The 17,991-nt window shown below is 42.7% G+C and overlaps 1 long non-coding RNA gene across 2 annotated transcripts; it reads left to right on the top strand.

The window, feature by feature from the left end:
* Positions 1 to 497: 497 nt before the first annotated feature.
* Positions 498 to 17,439, top strand: LOC148523774 (uncharacterized). Of its 2 annotated transcripts, none has more exons than XR_015878421.1 (3): positions 498 to 571; positions 4,258 to 4,353; positions 13,026 to 17,439. It is a non-coding gene; the product is annotated as an uncharacterized LOC148523774 (long non-coding RNA). The 2 variants fall into 2 exon arrangements; XR_015878420.1 differs by lacking the exon at positions 498 to 571 and adding an exon at positions 2,864 to 3,141 and having other exon boundaries at positions 4,270 to 4,353.
* Positions 17,440 to 17,991: the final 552 nt, after the last annotated feature.

The raw sequence follows: 17,991 nt of genomic DNA, 5'->3' as shown, positions 1-17,991 counted from the left end.
TAACATCTGACAAACAGGTCTAACAACACTGAAGCAGCAAACTTTGTGAAAACCATTACATTTGTCATTCTCAAAAGGGCTTGGCTGTAGGATGTCCACTTTGTGTAGAGCACATGTATTGTATACTAGTATCTAATTCTACACGATATGTAGCTGGTATACGCAGTGAGTGGGTTACTATTATCCCGGACATAGCCGGTAGCGGGAGGAGATGCCGCCATCTCTCGGCACTGTCAAGTCTCACTTTCTGCCACTCAAGACGACGCTGCACCCTCAGACCTGAGTTAACAGTTAACTCATTGCGCTGCGGCGGCTGGGGCCGTCTGTCTGTGACTCTGCCTGGCCGGGTTAACTAAGGAAAACATTACCACGTGACCGCAGCGCGGGACTCGCAGTTGCAGCCAAGCGTGACTCCCTGCACTTCAACCAGACATGACTACCGCCGCGTCCTGATTCGCTGACACCTTAGCCTGCTGTTTCTGGATGGTGGGGGACGTCACCTTTACTGTCACGTGATCACGCGTCACTACCGGCTTCAGCAAGCTTGTCAGACCGGGAGACCTTGTGGGCTGTGAGTGAGGAGGTGTGACTGGCAGCACCGTGTGTGCGGGGAGTGAGGATGAAGGAGGTGTGAGGGGGAGCTCTGTGTGCAGGGAGTGAGGATGGAGGAGGTGTGAGTGGGAGCGCTGTTTGTGCGGTGAGTGAGGCTGGAGAAGGTGTGACTGGGGGTGAAGAGGTGTGAGTGGGAGCGTTGTCTGTGCGGGGAGTGAGGATGAAGGAGGTGTGAGGGGGAGCTCTGTGTGCAGGGAGTGAGGATGGAGGAGGTGTGAGTGGGAGCGCTGTTTGTGCGGTGAGTGAGGCTGGAGAAGGTGTGACTGGGGGTGAAGAGGTGTGAGTGGGAGCGTTGTCTGTGCGGGGAGTGAGGATGGAGGAGGTGTGAGGGGGAGCTCTGTGTGCAGGGAGTGAGGATGGAGGAGGTGTGAGTGGGAGCGCTGTTTGTGCGGTGAGTGAGGCTGGAGAAGGTGTGACTGGGGGTGAAGAGGTGTGAGTGGGAGCGTTGTCTGTGCGGGGAGTGGGGATGGAGGTGGTGTGAGTGGGAGCGCTGTGTGCGGGGCTGGAGGAGGTGGGAGTGGGTGTGCAGGGAGTGTGGATGGAGGAGGTGGGAGCACTGTGTGTGCGGGGAGTGAGGATGGAGGAGGTGGGAGCACTGTGTGTGCGGGGAGTGAGGGTGGAGGTGGTGTGAGTGAGGATGGAGGTGTGAGTGGGAGCGCTGTGTGCAGGGAGTGAGGATGGAGGAGGCGTGTGTGCGGGGAGTGAGGCTGGAGGTGGTGTGAGTGGGAGCGTTGTGTGTGCGGGGAGTGGGGATGGTGTGAGTGGGAGCGCTGTGTGCGCGGGGATGGAGGTGGTGTGAGTGGGAGCGCTGTGTGCGCGGGGATGGAGGTGGTGTGAGTGGGAGCGCTGTGTGCGCGGGGATGGAGGTGGTGTGAGTGGGAGCGCTGTGGGCGCGGGGATGGAGGTGGTGTGAGTGGGAGCGCTGTGGGCGCGGGGATGGAGGTGGTGTGAGTGGGAACGCTGTGTGCGCGGGGATGGAGGTGGTGTGAGTGGGAGCGCTGTGTGCGCGGGGATGGAGGTGGTGTGAGTGGGAGCGCGGGGATGGAGGTGGTGTGAGTGGGAGCGCTGTGTGCGCGGGGATGGAGGTGGTGGGAGCGCTGTGCGCGGGGATGGAGGTGGTGGGAGCGCTGTGTGTGCGGGGATGGAGGTGGTGTGAGTGGGAGCGCTGTGTGTGCGGGGAGTGAGGATGGAGGTGTTGTGAGTGGGAGCGCTGTGTGTGCGGGGAGTGAGGATGGAGGTGTTGTGAGTGGGAGCGCTGTGTGTGTGGGGCTGGAGGAGGTGGGAGTGGGTGTGCAGGGAGTGAGGCTGGAGGTGGTGGGAGTGCTGTGTGCGGGGAGTGAGGATGGAAGAGTTATGAGTGGGAGCGCTGTGCGAGGATGGAGGAGGTGGGAGCGCTGTGTGTGCGGGGAGTGGGAGCGCTGTGTGCGTGGAGTGAGGATGGAAGAGGTGTGAGTGGGAGCACTGTGTGCGTGGAGTGAGGATGGAGGGGGTGTGAGTGGGAGCGCAGTGTGTGCGGGGAGTGAGGATGGAGAAAGTGAGAGTGGGAGCTCTGTGTGCGGGGGGGGGAGTAAGGCTGGAGGAGGTGTGATTGGGAGCACTGTGGGTAGTGAGGCTGGAGGAGGTGTGAGGGGGAGCGCGGGGAGTGAGGCTGGAGGAGGTGTGTGTATGGGGAGTGAGGATGGAGGAGCTGTGAGTGGGAGCGTTGTGTGCAGGGACTGAGGATGGAGGAGCTGTGAGTGGGAGCGCTGCGTGTGCGGGGAGTGAGGATGGAGGAGCTGTGAGTGGGAGCGCTGCGTGTGCGGGGAGTGAGGATGGAGGAGCTGTGAGTGGGAGCGCTGCGTGTGCGGGGAGTGAGGATGGAGGAGCTGTGAGTGGGAGCGCTGCGTGTGCGGGGAGTGAGGATGGAGGAGCTGTGAGTGGGAGCGCTGCGTGTGCGGGGAGTGAGGATGGAGGAGCTGTGAGTGGGAGCGCTGCGTGTGCGGGGAGTGAGGATGGAGGAGCTGTGAGTGGGAGCGCTGCGTGTGCGGGGAGTGAGGATGGAGGAGCTGTGAGTGGGAGCGCTGCGTGTGCGGGGAGTGAGGATGGAGGAGCTGTGAGTGGGAGCGCTGCGTGTGCGGGGAGTGAGGATGGAGGAGCTGTGAGTGGGAGCGCTGCGTGTGCGGGGAGTGAGGATGGAAGAGGTGTGTGTGGGAGCACTGTGTGCGTGGAGTGAGGATGGAGGGGGTGTGAGTGGGAGCGCTGTGTGTGGGTAGTGAGGCTGGAGGGGGTGTAAGTGGGAGTGCTGTGTGTGTGGGGTATGGATGAAGATGTGACTGGGATCTAGTCTATAGGAGTAAGGTTAATGGTGGAGTTGCGATTTTGAATTAGTTTTGGACTCTTCTCTTGGGGAAAGTCTGATTTTAGAATACATTTATAGTTGGATTTGTATGTCGGGTTATGACTGGGAACCATTGTGGGATAAAATTGGGATATGGATCATCCGACTGAGAAGACTGAACTTATCTGGGATGGGGTAATGAGGGCTAAATGGTGAGCTGAGTCATCCTCCTGTTATCTTTTATTAAAAAAAAAAAAAAAAGTGAAGGTCCTCTAATAACTACATTCTGCATCTAAAAATATTTACATTAGGTTGCTGGGAAGTGATTGAAAATGTTTGACTGAGCAATGTAGAAAACTGGGATGGACACTGTGATTGGGAAGCAGTTTGGTGGAAATTTGAATGGAGACTGTCTGGTTGTGATGCACTGTGAGGAGAATGGGGAAGGGGAGCTGTTTGTCTACCACACCTTCAACAAAGGTTTCCAATGTGGTATGAACTTGCGATAAAGTAGTCTAGCAAGAAACCCAAAATTTGTACAGTGTACTGTCAGTCATTTTGGACAAAACTGTGATGAAGGGTCTGTGGTGACCAGAGAAGAGAAAAGTGCTTTAGAATATACATAGCTGGGCAGAAAAAGGCTTTGCAACAGAATCTTAAAATTTGCCATTTAACCTGTGTGTGGGATGGGGAAAGTCTGAGTCGGATGAGAAACTATGACTGTCAACTAGTGTGGAAAGAACTGGGATTGAAGATGTGTAAGTGTAATTGTCATCCATCATAGATTCAATTAGGATGAATGGAGTGTCTGGGAAATAGTCCATTGGGATTGTGGATATGGGAAGTGTAACTAGGTATAAGGATGAATGATGTGAATGTTGCTCTGGGAAGAAATCTTTTTTTTCTCAGTATTCCATTTGGTAGGTGAAAATGGCCTATTGCATGGATTACTGTAACACAGCTGATGTTCTCCTTAACTCCATCTCTATTTACTCATGCAAAGTATATTGTATTTATAGCACAACTATATTTACTTTTTCTCTGTAAACATCTTGTCAAAGTATAGATAACTTATAAGTGTTTAATTAACCCTGACTTTATATAACCCAGAAGAAATGTGATTGAAAGTACTTGAAGAAAGTCAGTAGGGGTGTTTGTGAATGTACTCTTTCCATTGGTATCCGTGTAACACTATTGCCCTCTCCTGGCAAAGGATGTATGATTTTCTATTTGGAAATAAAAAATGACATAAAGTAGCATAGCAACATGGTGAGAGAGTGCCAACACTTCTGTTATAATAATTACATGTCTCACTAAACTTATTTTAGGTTGTTTTGCAGATTATCGGATGGTAAGTCTGAGGTCAAAACTACAGAACTAATTTTCTGATTGGTCAAACTGAAGAGGAAGCGGATGATTTAAAGGTATTGTTTCCAGAAAATCTTTTTACAAATTACAGTGCAGATTGTAGAACCATAATTCTGATATTGTATTAATGCGTTGGTTATGAAACTTTACATTTTCCAAGTTGGGTTGCGCAAGAAATGCCATTGATAGTACCATTGTTACTTGCCCAACGATGGTAGGCAAGCATTGCAAGGGAGCCATTGATGGTTTGTGCACTTGCAATGGAAAGGAGAAGTCTTGGTTGAGGCTCAGCTTTCTCCTACAGTTCTCGAGTATGTGAAAGGAACAGTTATACGTTGTCTCTGGACTTGGAGAGGGACAAAGCTGTGAAACGAACAGTTATATGTTGTCTCTGGACTTGGGGAGGGATAAAGCTGGCCATGCAGTGCCCTTTTTAGGAGGAGGACATGTACTAGGCACATATGTAGCCTCCTCCAGTGAGCACTGTTATGCGAAGCATTATGGCAGCCCGCAGTGTGGACACAGTAGCATGGAACACGTTGGGGTTAAGTGAAGTATCTTACACTTCACCTCCATAAGAAAGGAGCCTGGCATTCCCTAGCTCCTAAGAATGCATGGGGTACCATAAAAATGAGAGTACATAATTTTTTTATATGGTGCATTGATTTACATGGCAGCCATATGCAACAACTACTCTGTATGCTGTCATCCTGGGCAGTATTACATTGCAGTGCCAATGTACTACAGTTGCAATACAATCCAAGACGAATTATTATTAGCTCTGTGCAGTACACTACACTGCAATAACTAGACTAAAACTGGGTACGCACTTGAAGGACCCAGCAATCTTGCGATGGTACAATATGATGCAACAATGTATCGTGTCCACGTACACTCTTCACGACCTGCACATGATGACACGATATATCATTACAAGATTAATATTGCTGCACGGCCTCATGATGTGCATCACATCAGATGGGAAGATGCAACCACACAAGTCATCAAATGATGAATTTGGGGGTACACGCTATTATACAATGGTCGTTGTGATTTATCGCAGATCACAAGCTTGACCAACATACGGTGTATCCAGCTTTAGTACTAGTAAATTAGACTGTTACACTACTGCACAATGCACACTATCTGTGGGGGCTGCTACCACTGTATTCTCCGAGAGGACCGATCAGATGACGCCATGTTGCCACGTACAGCCTACATCAAGCAAAGCAGACTTAACTTGGGGAAAGGTAAACCTCGCTGTGAAAATTGGGGTAAAACCATTGATAAGGGAAAAAAAACCCATCAAACTATCAATATTTGCTTATCATTGATTGTCCATGGACATCCCTATTTCCAAGTTAAGTGTATATGATGATTGAGAGATTAGAAAAAAATAGTTGTGTTATTAGAATAATTGCAAAGGCTTATAGCCCCCTTCCCTCAATCTACTACAATGTATTTTGATAGATGCAGTTAATTTGGATAAAGTAAGGCTTAAACTAATGTACTTTTGATCAAGTTCTGGGTCTTTACCCAGAAAAGGTAAATGATGATCTATTTGGGGCATCATCATTTTGTTAGATATTTCATATGTTTTGCTTTAAACCCTTTTTTATGCATTATAGAATTGTATGCTAGCACTTGGGGAATCCCTTCAACAAAAAAGTTTACAATCACCTCTGTAAAGCAGCAATCACATCAAGATTAGAGTTATGTTTTTATTCTTGTTTTAAAAACCTCTCTGGCAGGCTGTAATAATATTGGTGTTTACCATTGTTACTTGGTTTGCTTCATCAGGCTGTTATTAATGACTAACATGGCAACCACAGTCGCATAGCACATGATGTAAGCAGAGAAGCTTTTTCAGTGCCCTACTGAGCTCTACGTGCCCTGTGTTATGTAAATTTAAAAAAGGGATAAAAAGATGACAAATGTATACTACTACTATATTGATGATTCATTTTTTCTCCTGGACTATTGCTTAGTAAAGCTGCCTTTCTGGCTAATAAAGATTATGTGCGAGGGGATATTTGTTTATGGCATGTGGTGTATGTGTGTGGGGCGTTTTATGGTAATGCGCACACACAGTTGAAAATTAAAATAATGATAAAAACTACACTGCTCTTCTGAAGAAAAGATTTTCAGCAAATCTGTAGGTCAATGTGACTTCTTAAATCGACTTTCTGAGAATTTTTTTTTATGAAAAGGTATATAGTCATAAATTACTTTCTTAAACTACTTTACTTGCATATGTATTTTTTTATATTGGCAGTTCAGAGAAATATGTCTTAATAGAGGAAACAGTGATGTGAAAATGTGAAATGTCAGTTATGCGGTGCATTGATAGGTGTTTTTTTTTTTTTGTTTTCTTTTAAAAAAGTGTCCGTCACAATTTATAACATTAACTGTGGAATGTAACTTTAGAAATAATTATGGACTTGAAGTACTGCTATAAAACAGTTGACTTGCTCAATCCTGATGTTTTCCCACTAAAGGACAAGTTGATCAAACTTTTTTTTTTTTTTTTTTTTATTACAAACTGAAAATGTAAGTTTTTGTTTATTACATAATTTAAAGTTTCCCATGATCAATCTTCTATTGTGAAATGGTTGCTTCAGATAGCACCAGCAGAGGCTTTCTTCTGAATATACAAGCAGCAAAGGTCTTTTGTATATCCTCTCCTCTCTCTGCTGGTCCTCCCCTGCCAAAGTAATAAAACCAAAAAATATATAAAACCGTAAAACTAAAAAATAAAATCCTTACGTAGATTGACTGAAATCCAGGGACCAGGTGATGAGCTTGTAGGCATGTTAATACCCTTCATTCATACACTGAAGTGGTCATGAGGGCACCTGTGTCAGATAGTGAGGCGCATGCTCGATATTCGTTTGGCGCAGGGATGTGAAGTCTTTCAGATTTGCGTAACTAGACAGTGGGCATGTTTTCTGCTAAGGGTTATGTATTTATCATTAACGTTTACTTATATAGCGCCAGCATATTACGTTGCGCTTTACAGTTAAGTACAAAACAGTAATAAAACAAGTCTGTATTGTCCCATGCAAATAGCATTGAATTGCCGATTTATAATAAAGAAGGGAGTAACAGTATATTGGTGCTGTCAGATGTAGTTGTTGGACTGTTTCTGCAATTTATGGTGTTAAATATTTTGTAGATTCTGTATCCTGCTTTCTTTTAAGGTGAATGAAGCCAGATACAGATTTTACTTGCACACTGATTTTGTTCTGGGAGATGAAGCTGGCTGGCTTAGTGTTAGAGGGACGCATTACATTACAGGTACTATGTCCTTGTCAGGAGAGGAAGCGTGAGGAGTAAAGAAATGAAAGTATTGTAAGTGATTGGCAGTGCTGGAACACCCTAATATTCAGAAACTACTCGCTGATGCCTGGAAGACTGCAGGAAAGTGTCTTCCGATCATCTCCAAAACCACCAGCCGGCTCTTGTTTTGATTTACTATTCAGCAAGTTGAATAATTAATATCTGCAGAGAACCAGCCAATACTCAATGACCTGTTCTCCACGTTCATGTCATATACTGGCGTTTTGGTCCATTTTTTATGTTTTATATACAGTTTGGGGTCACTGCTGTCTAGCTATGACCTTCTCAGTCCTGTTCACATTTAGAGAAGGGCATGGAGACTAGAAGTAAAATATTTGAATAGAGAGTACAGTGCATTAGACAGCTACTTGTCTCTCTACCACTGCAAGTTTGTATTTTATCTTTGAGTATTATGTTTAAGTGCCCGTACAGGAGGAGGGTCATTTGCTGTGTGTTCCAACATATGGTAAGCCTTTGGTGTCTACACCAAGCTTCACCACCATCTGTTATGTACATTATTGTACATCGTGTGAACATCATTACCGGAATTTGAGCCCCAGGGGTTGCTTGCTGTGGCAGTTTTTCCTGTTGCTCCTCTTTTAATGTGGTAAATTAAATTGATCATTACAGACCCTGAGGAGCACCTGGAATAATGTCTGCATGTACAGATATGTCCACATCTATCCTCCATGCGCTACAAGTTGCACCACACATAACGCAGGAGCTCCGTGTGCCTCGGTAGCACAGAGCGTCTTTTCTGCAACGTTTTACTTTCAAATGCGTCTTATTCACACAATGATGTGAATAGATAGCACTAACAGCTTCTGCTGATTAAAATGATATGCAGCATGGCTATATTCTCTGTGCTTCTGCAGGGGTAGCTGACATGTGAAATGCTACGTTAGTGTCAGCGGCTGTAGCACTGTAACGTAGCGTTCCGCATGCAGATGCAGACACACAGAGAACATAGGCATGCTGCATATCATTTTAATCAGCAGAAGCTGTCTGTGCTAGCTATTCGCATCACAGTGTGAATAAGACTCTTTTTGAAGGTAAACATTCTCACGAAAGACGCTCAGCGCTACCGAGTCATGGCATGATTAGAAGGGCTGTTTAACGCGTAAGGAGGCTAGATGTAAGAGGACCCATCTGTAGTTGCCCTTGGAATTCTTTGGCTAGTAGTTTATTGTGTAGGTGGCAGAGCAGCTTTAAGCGCTCATGTGGCACTGTATGATTTTATTTTTTTCTTTCATACACTGGCATACTTGGTCTATTCAGCATGACTGCTTGTGTGTAGGGTTGGTCTACTTGGGATCATTGCTTCCCTAGCCTGCATTCAAGGTGTTTAGGGAAATGGGAAGATAGCCTATAATTTGCTAATTTAGAGATAAATGTGGGGTAAATACTGGCTGCTTTTGCATGTAGCCTACAAATGTTGGATAGCTTTATTTTTACACTGCAATTTAGTTTTCAGTTTGGATACACCCCTCCCAAATCTATATCTCTCTGCACATTTTACATCTGCTCCACCTGCAGCGCAGCATGCTTTTACCAAGATGCAGAGTTACTTGCTCTTTCTTAAGCTGGGTACACATTAGACTATGTGTACCCAGTGTTACATCGCCGTTGATGGGACCCGACATGCGGTAAGTGCATACACACTTGCCGGTTTCCGGGATGTGTCATGCTGCATTCTACAGCATGACATCATTAACTACATTCCCTGTAGGGCCAACGGGCAATGTCGCTGAGGACCCGCAGAATCGCGCGTATCATTGGTACGCACTAGACAATATACCTGATATTTCGCTCCGATTCGATGGGCAAATGTGTACCAAGTGTGAAGTGATATATTTGGGTCAGGGGCACCAGAAGTTTTTTATATATATATATATATATATATATATATATATATATATAATTACACACACACTTCTATACATAACTAAACTAATTTCTCAGTCCATTTTATAAGCCAGGTCCTGCTTTCTGTGCAACTTCTGTTCTGCCTCTAAGGAGTCATTTCAACTTAAATGTGAGGGGGCGAGTTGTTGTAGCAACGGCGTAGAACCACCTTCAACAGCAGCCTAACTCTTTCCCCTCGCTCCCCAATCTCGCCCCGGACCCGGGTCGAGATTGGGGAGCGAGGGGAAAGTTCGGCTGTGTTGTAAGTGTGGCATGTAGATGCTCTTGCTCACGGGGGAGCCTAATAGATTTGACCCCTAAAATTATTTTAAAATGACATTCATGATACAAATGTTTCAGTTTTTCATTTATTAACAGTTTCTTATATAGTGCAACATATTCCATTGCGCTTTACAATTGTAAACATTAATAGAACAAAACTGGGTAATACAGACAGATATATAGGTAAGGAAGGCCCTGCTCACAAGCTTACTATCTATAGGGAAATAGGCATTGATACACAAGGATAGGTGCTATATATTGCATTTTGGTCCAGCCAGACTGCAGAGTTTTTTGGTGGGCTCCATGATCCAGTCACACAGGAATGTTGGCCAAATGTCAGGAGGATGTGAAAGAAAGACAATGTGTGGACTGTGAAAGGGGAGGGGATGTAATTAGATATGGAAGCTATGAAGGTTATGTGGGCGGTTCTGGAATCTGATAAGCTTGCCTGAAGAGGTGAGTTTTCAGGGAATGCTTGAAGGATAGGAGACTAGAGGAAAATCTTATTGTGCGTGATAAGGCATTCCATAGAGTGTGTGCAGCCCGAAAAAAGTCCTGTAACCGTGAATGGGAGCAAGTGATGCGTGGGGATGAGAGACACTGATCTTGTGCTGAGCAGAGAGGTCGGGTTGGGAGATATTTTCAGATGAGTGAAGAGATGTATGTTGGTGTGGTTTGGTTAATGGCCTTATGTGTAAGTAAAAAGTGAATACGGTAGAAAACAGGCAACCAATGGAGGGACTAACAGAGCGGGGCAGCAGGCGAACTTTTGGCAAGGAAGATGAGCCTCGCAGCTGCATTCATAATGGATTGTATTGGCGATGACCTGTTTTTGGGAAGACCAGTAAGAAGGCTATTGCAATAGTCAATGCAGGAAAAATAAGTGAATGGATAAGAGTTTTTGCAGTGTCTTGTATGAGAGATGGTCGAATTTTGGATATATTTTTTAGATGTCTGCAACATGTTTTTGAGACAGATTGAATGTGGGGAACAAAGGACTGTTCAGAGTCAAGGATGACACCTAGGCAGTGGGCTTGTGGGGCAGGGTGGATGGTCAAGTTATCAACAGTGACAGAGAGATCAGGTTGGTAACTGTTATTGGCTGGTGGAAATATAATTAATTCTGTATTAGAAATATTATGGTTTAGGTGGCGAGATGACATCCAAGATGAAATCGCAGAAAGACATTCAGTGACACGGACCAATACAGATGGTGATAAATCTGGAGAAGATAGGTAGATTTGAGTGTTATCCGCATACAGTTGGTACTGAAATCCAAAAGAGCGGATTAGTTTGCTAAGAGAGGTGGTATAGATTGAGAATAGTAGAGGACCTAAGACAGAGCCTTGCGGTACTCCAACTGATAGAGGTAGCGAAGAGGAGGCAGAATCAGAAAAACGAACAGTAAAAGAGTGATCAGATAGGTAGGAAGGGAACCAAGAAAGTTTCTGCTTTCGTATATTGGATGCTTTGTAGTTCGTTACAAAAATAAAAAGTGAAATTACAGCATGCTTGCAATTTTTAAGCCCTGCATCCGACAAGGGGCAGAACCTAGTAACAATGGTCTCCAATAGGACCTGTCCATTCACATGATCTGGAGTAGTATATTGTGTATCATGTACAGTGTAACTGAAAAGGATTGCTCTTGAAGATGTGCTTGTGATTTTTATTTTATCTAATTAGTAATCATTAGCATGCGCCAATGTTTGCGGCCAGCTACAGAACATAGCTCGAAGTCAGAATATATGTGTGTGTGTGTGTATATATATATAAATATATATATTAGTCTCCCATATCCAAATATTCAGAAAATACAGAATTATTTTGTTTAAGGCACAAATTATTAAAAAATATTGTCTAAAATTACCGTCAGGCTGTGTTTATAAGGTGTATATGAAACATAAATGAATTTCATTTCTGTACACATTTTGTTTGAGCCACAACATTATACACACAGCCTGCAGGTAATTTTATACAATATATTCAATAAAGTGTGTATATAAATAAATATATTTATTTTTTTTTAAGTGTGTGTGTATATATGTATGTATCTGTATATCTCTCATTTCACAATAGTGTAGATTTTAAATAAAATAGAACAAAGATTGACCTAAAGAGCTGTACGTAAATTACCTTTTATCACAATGGTGAACATAAGAACATGTTAGACTGTACTCTGAGTACAGTGTGGACTGGGCAGTAACCAGCAGGAAACTTTACCCGTCTAGACACTCCTGTTTCACAGGAGTATATTCTGTGTCAGAGTGCAGTACCATACACTAGGAATCCTAGCCATTTCTGTGACAGATTGTCCTGCGTATGGTGCGTTCTCTCTTCGGATCAGCCTGTGACGTACATTGACTCACTGAAGTGATCCGGCATCATCAGCAGCTTTCGCCAGCACTCTTCGGACGGCAAGCCTCCTATTTGCACAAACACCTTACGCCTCAGCTGGTGAAAATGTCCTTTTCAGCGAGTAGAAAAGATACAAGCGCTCTTGGTTTCTGAACAATATTTTTATCCGTTTCCCTGAAGAATATTTTCTCAGTTTTCAGTGACCGGAGCCTGATCTCTACAGGCCTTGTGCCAGCACCTTTACACGGCTTCAGATTTTTGTCGCTGTGCCATATTTTTTTTTTCCAGTTTTATCTATATTTTGGGCATTTTGGACCAACTGCTTGTACCCATCTGTGTGCTGAAATACGTTAAAAAAAAAAAAAAGCATTAGATTAGGTTTTGATGATAGGCATACAAGTCAGTGAGAGGCTGTCTGGGATATATGCCAAGCGCTGGCAGAATACTAAATGACCGATTCTGTATTAATGTATTGTCAATAGACCATTTCTGCCTTTTAAAGAAGATAGAACAAGTAAAAATCAGGTAGGGCAGCATTGTGTTCATCCGTTTATCAGCTGTTTAATTTATTTTTGTTTTTTTCTTGAGCAAAAATGCATTTTGTCTTCTTGAAATGAGAGAGTCCTTTGTAATGTTCTACATCAGAGGATGGGTTCCTGCTAGTCATTAACATTCGGTGGACGTGCCCAATGTATCTGTTTGTGTCTTTGTTTAGAGATGTCTTCAATCCGCTATATTGAGAGCAGCGATTATCTTACTGTACTCCATTATATTATTGGTACCCACTAAATAATACATTTCTTTTTGTTCATTAGATATTAACTTATTTTCTTTTTTTTCTTTACAGGATTAGCCTCCATTACAGTGATGTTTCCAAGTGTAACCTGTGCGGCAAGTATTATGTTTTAATTCTGTATTGATAGAAATAAATTGGTCATGCATGTGTAATATTTTTTTGTTTTTAAAATATGTTCACAAATGTGTGTTCATTATACAAATGATGTATTGTACTCATAAGACACTCCGTGTACGCTTTTTGCGCTGCAATCTTCTGTTGTTACACAGTAACAGGACGTTCTCCAGTTCTATTGCTTCATCTTAAAAAGAAAATGCTTTGTATTTTTCCTCCTGCTACATGAATCCCTGGCACTGTCTGAGACCCTTAGGGGGAGATGTACCAAGCCATGGAGAGATATAAAGGACCAGTCAACCAGCTCCTAACTGTCATTTTACAGTGTTTGCAAATTGACAGGAGCTGATTGGTTGGTTCTTTATTTCTCTCCACTGTATCACTGTCCAAAGCTTGGTACATCTCCCCCTTATTGTCACAATTTAGCTTTATACTGCTTCCCATGAGGATTTGGCCACTGACTTTTAACATTACCCCCAGCAGAGAAATATAGCAGCTTACACCCATGTAAATGAATGCAGCCATACAGGGAAATACAGTTGTCTGTAGAATTATATGCTCACGTTTTGCTGTATGTTTATAGGAAAACGTATTTCAATGCACTCTAAACTTTATCGCTGCAGAGTGACTTCCCTTTTTTTGTACAGATCCCGTACATGATGCTGCTTTTTTGCAATCACACCAGCGCCTTTAATACAGACACATTTTCATGTTGGAGCTGTGATGGCCTTTGAATAGGTATAATTGGCAGAATGGATCCAGCTAAAAGTTAAAGTGCATCCTTTATGGATGTCTTTTTTTTTTTTTTTTTGTCTTTTTTCATATACTTTTCTAGCATCGTGTATGTAGCACTTACCTCTCCTGTATATTATTCGTCTTTGGAGAGCTAGGTAGATACAGTCTTATGTCCGTGGCCGACCACAGTGTGTCATGACAAACGCAAACAGTGTATCTGCTGAAGGAAAGACAAGTGTTAAGTGCACTTTGTTGTATGTATGTTAAACTCTGTCTGCAAAGGCCACTCACCTGGGGACCGACATTCCGCTGGCTCTGCATGTGCACACTGCTCCCCACTCTCACACAGGAGGACTTCCTGAAAGGATTACCGCTGGACCCTAGGGGAATTACCTTTGGGGACGAAGTGTGATTTTGGATAGAGTTCTGTAACGGCATATAAATGGCAGACATCTGCAATTTGTTGCTGACACTAGTTCTGTATAGGGCTAACAAACTGAGGCTCTGTAGACTCTACCAAATGTGCAGTAACAGATATGTGGCTCTAAATGGCGATAAACTGATACAAAAGTAAATGCATATTTTTAAATTTTGTAGTTTTTAAAAAAAATGTATTAAACAATTTATAGTAATTTATAAAACGGGATCCTCTTGTGTCTAAAGCTGGGTACACAGTAGGACAACGGTTCGGCCGCCCAGCCAATCCGCCTTCGTATCTGACAATTGGAAAATGCATACACGCTCCCCAATCGTCGGCCTGATGTGTCGCGCCTGACGTCACAACTGGGCGAGCATTTACATGTTTACACCTCTGCAGCAAGTGACCACCCGTACACACACAGCACTGCGGACAGATATATCTGCAGATATATCGGCCATCGGCTGCGCTGCACACAAAGATATCGCTGGTACAAACCCGCCGACGCGCCCATGATTATGTCGGCCGTTCATATAAATGTCGGCCAGTGTGTACCCAGAATAAATATCTAACATGACTAAACCAATGTTTACAAGCTGCAAGACTGACGAAGAATATATATTTTGTTTTCTATCTATTGCAAGTGCAGTACTGTGTGTACCATGTAGTATAATAGAAACCTATATTTAGAGAGGTTTTTTGGACCTAATGACTGCTGTATGGATGAAGACCCCCCTGCGCTGTGGGATGAGGTAGTAGGTTGTTTAGTTTTAGAATCACACCCACCGCTGGGAGATAACTATACAATCTACTGTCTTTCCTAAAGTGGCAGACACCTCACCGCACTGTGCCTTATACCTTCCTCACACCGCAAATCAAAGATCTGTAGTTCATGTAAATTATGTCTGTGTATAATAGAGCTTGATGAAATATGTGTGGTATAGTCTTTCTTTGAAGATGTATTTTATAAGTCTACATTTATTCTCTTATCTCAAACATTGCTCTGTCGGGGTGAGGTAGTAGATTGTATAGTTGTGGGGTAGTGATTTTTACCTTGTTCAGGAGATAACTATACAATCTATTGCCTTTCTTGATGAGTGAGCCTGCAGCAAAGTCTTTCTCTTCTAAATTTACACTTGCATACAAGCAGAATGTGTAATCTTGCGCCCTCTGCTGCACAAATGTTGTAACTGTTTTTCTATTTCTCATCTCAATAACTTTCTCTGTTTTGATAAATGGTGAATTTGTGTATTTGATTGCTAAAGAATAAGATCCAGAGGAAGATGCTGAAAGAATGAACATATCAACATACATCATTCTATATTTCCTCCCATGTCTCGCTACTTTTTTATTTATTGAAAAAAATTAACTTAAGTATGTATTACATAGGATTTCGGAAGCCACACCTGGAGAATGATGGACCGCTAGGAAGAGGTAGTAGGTTGCATAGTTTTAGGGCAGACATTTTGCCAATCGGCTGCCTTTCCTAGGATTTATTAAAGCAACAGGATGAGTGTCATACAGCTGGAGGCGACCTATTAGAAAAGACCCACAGGAATAGACTGTAAATAATGATTGCTATGTGTAAGGGGGTCTCGCTTATCCTTACAACACAAAACACAGGTTCATATGGCCCAAAATTATTTATTTCTGTAAAAAGCATATGAATAAAAGCATTAAAAAAACAACAACTTGTTTTATGGTTTGTACAAGGTTATGAAAGACAACTGCCACAAGGTTTCTAATATTGGTGTATGGTCATAATATTTTACAGCCATACACAAAAATAAAGTAAATAGCCCTTACATGTGATTAAATTTTTTAGTGTCGTACTCATGGGCACCATACGTTTTGCATGGATTAAACCACTTCCATTTTTGCTGTTGCGGTGGCCTATAACTGTGTAATACAAAGCTTTGAAATCACTCAGCATTGTGAGCAGGGTTCCTACCTGTATACGGTCTGGCGACGTGGTCACCCTTCGCCTCTAGGCAGCAGGCTTTAGTTGAGCAGCCAGTGAGGAGAACGAGATATTAGACCTGCATAGACTGCTTCTGGGAACTCTGTAATCATCTGTCAGGCAGTCACTGGTAATATTTTGATAACCATTCAGCTCCCTATGCCTGTGTACAGTGATGGGTACAAATTACGGGGAGCTCAGGCTTGTATATTTGATCATTTGTAACAAGGAAATGGTTGGTTCTGGTGCTTTTTGAATGTGTCTCTGTATTACAGTGTGGTGTCACCAGATTTGTGTGTGTAAAAAAAAAAAATAATAATAATTATACAGGTATATATCTCACAGGTTGAGTCTCCCATATCTAAAATGCTTTGGACCAGGAGTATTTTGGATATCAGAATATTCCGTATTTTGCAATAGGTGCATACCATAGTGAGATCTTCGGAATGGGACCCAAATTTTATATGGGATGCATTTATGTTTTATATGCTCAACCTGCAGGTAATTTTATACAATATTTTCAATAATTTCGTGACTCAAACAAAGCTTGTGTACATACATGAAATGTATTTATGTTTCATAAACACCTTATACACACAGCTAGAAGGTGATTTTATACAATATTTTTAATAAATTTGTGCTTTAAACAAAGTTTGTGTACATTGAACCATCAAAAAACAAAAGTTTACTATGTCATGCTAAAAAAAAAAAAAAAAAATTATTTTGGAATATTTGGATATGGGAGACTCAACCTGTGTGTGTATGTGTAAAAAAAAATAATATATATATATAAGAATGAAAGTAACCATTAAATATCATAAAAAGCTACACATTCCATGGAACATCTCTTTATCTATCAATGCCACTCTAAAATACATAGACATTCAAGAACCACCAGAACCACCCATTTCCTTGTTATATCTGCTTTGAGGAACAGTGTCATAGGGTTCCTGTTGTTCTTGGCTGCACACTTGGATTGTCATCCCTAAGATATCCACTTGCACAAGTCATCAGTACTTTACGACTGTGTTGATCATGTGGGCAATATAACCTATTAGGATGCTATTTAAGGGGAGATGCAATTAGTCACACATAATCACGGTAACCTGATTTCTTGTTGTACCTCTATAGGCTGTAAGCAGAAATCGGCTAGAGGCACATTCCCTGGAGCCACCGTATCCCATTGAGGGTGGCTGCTGGAGGATAATTGAATTGGCCCCTTGGTATGCTACTGTGTTACCTGCAAATCACAATCAATAAATATTTAGTATGACTTGCAGTGTGGTGTTTGCATTTTCTTCTTTACATATCTGCTGGCTCCTAAATTTTGGTTACTTTGTGCAGGCCTAAATACTTTGGATTGCTTGTTTTTATGGATATTTTTTTTTTTTTCTTTTTTGTCATTTTGGATCTCTGTACTTAAAATTTGGTAACACTTTGCATTCTTTCCCTCAGTGCTGTGTATAGCGCGGTTCTTCACCTGATGATCGTGTCCCTGTATGACCTTTATAACTGATCTAGCCTAATACTCTAGTGTAAATACCATACAGCATTGCATGACTTGTGTAACAACAATAGTAATAAACTTGCCTGAAAAAGCATAGGAAGATGATTTTGGAAATGGGAGGGGCTGGGCTGCACATCCTAATATTAAACATAATAGGTGCTACCATGCTGAGACCAGTAGTTCTACAGCAAAAAGGAGCAGGGGGGGTGAGGAGCAGGTGCACACTATAAGCACTAAGAATACAAATGATCAAAATATCTATAAATAGACTGCAACAATTAAC

The sequence above is a fragment of the Taudactylus pleione genome, unplaced genomic scaffold (genome assembly GCF_031769625.1).
Source record: "Taudactylus pleione unplaced genomic scaffold, aTauple2 ptg000128l, whole genome shotgun sequence".
Classification (NCBI taxonomy): Eukaryota; Metazoa; Chordata; class Amphibia; order Anura; family Myobatrachidae; genus Taudactylus; species Taudactylus pleione.
The sequence above is the reverse complement of the archived record's forward strand: the minus strand, read 5'-3'. Positions and strand labels throughout refer to the sequence as shown.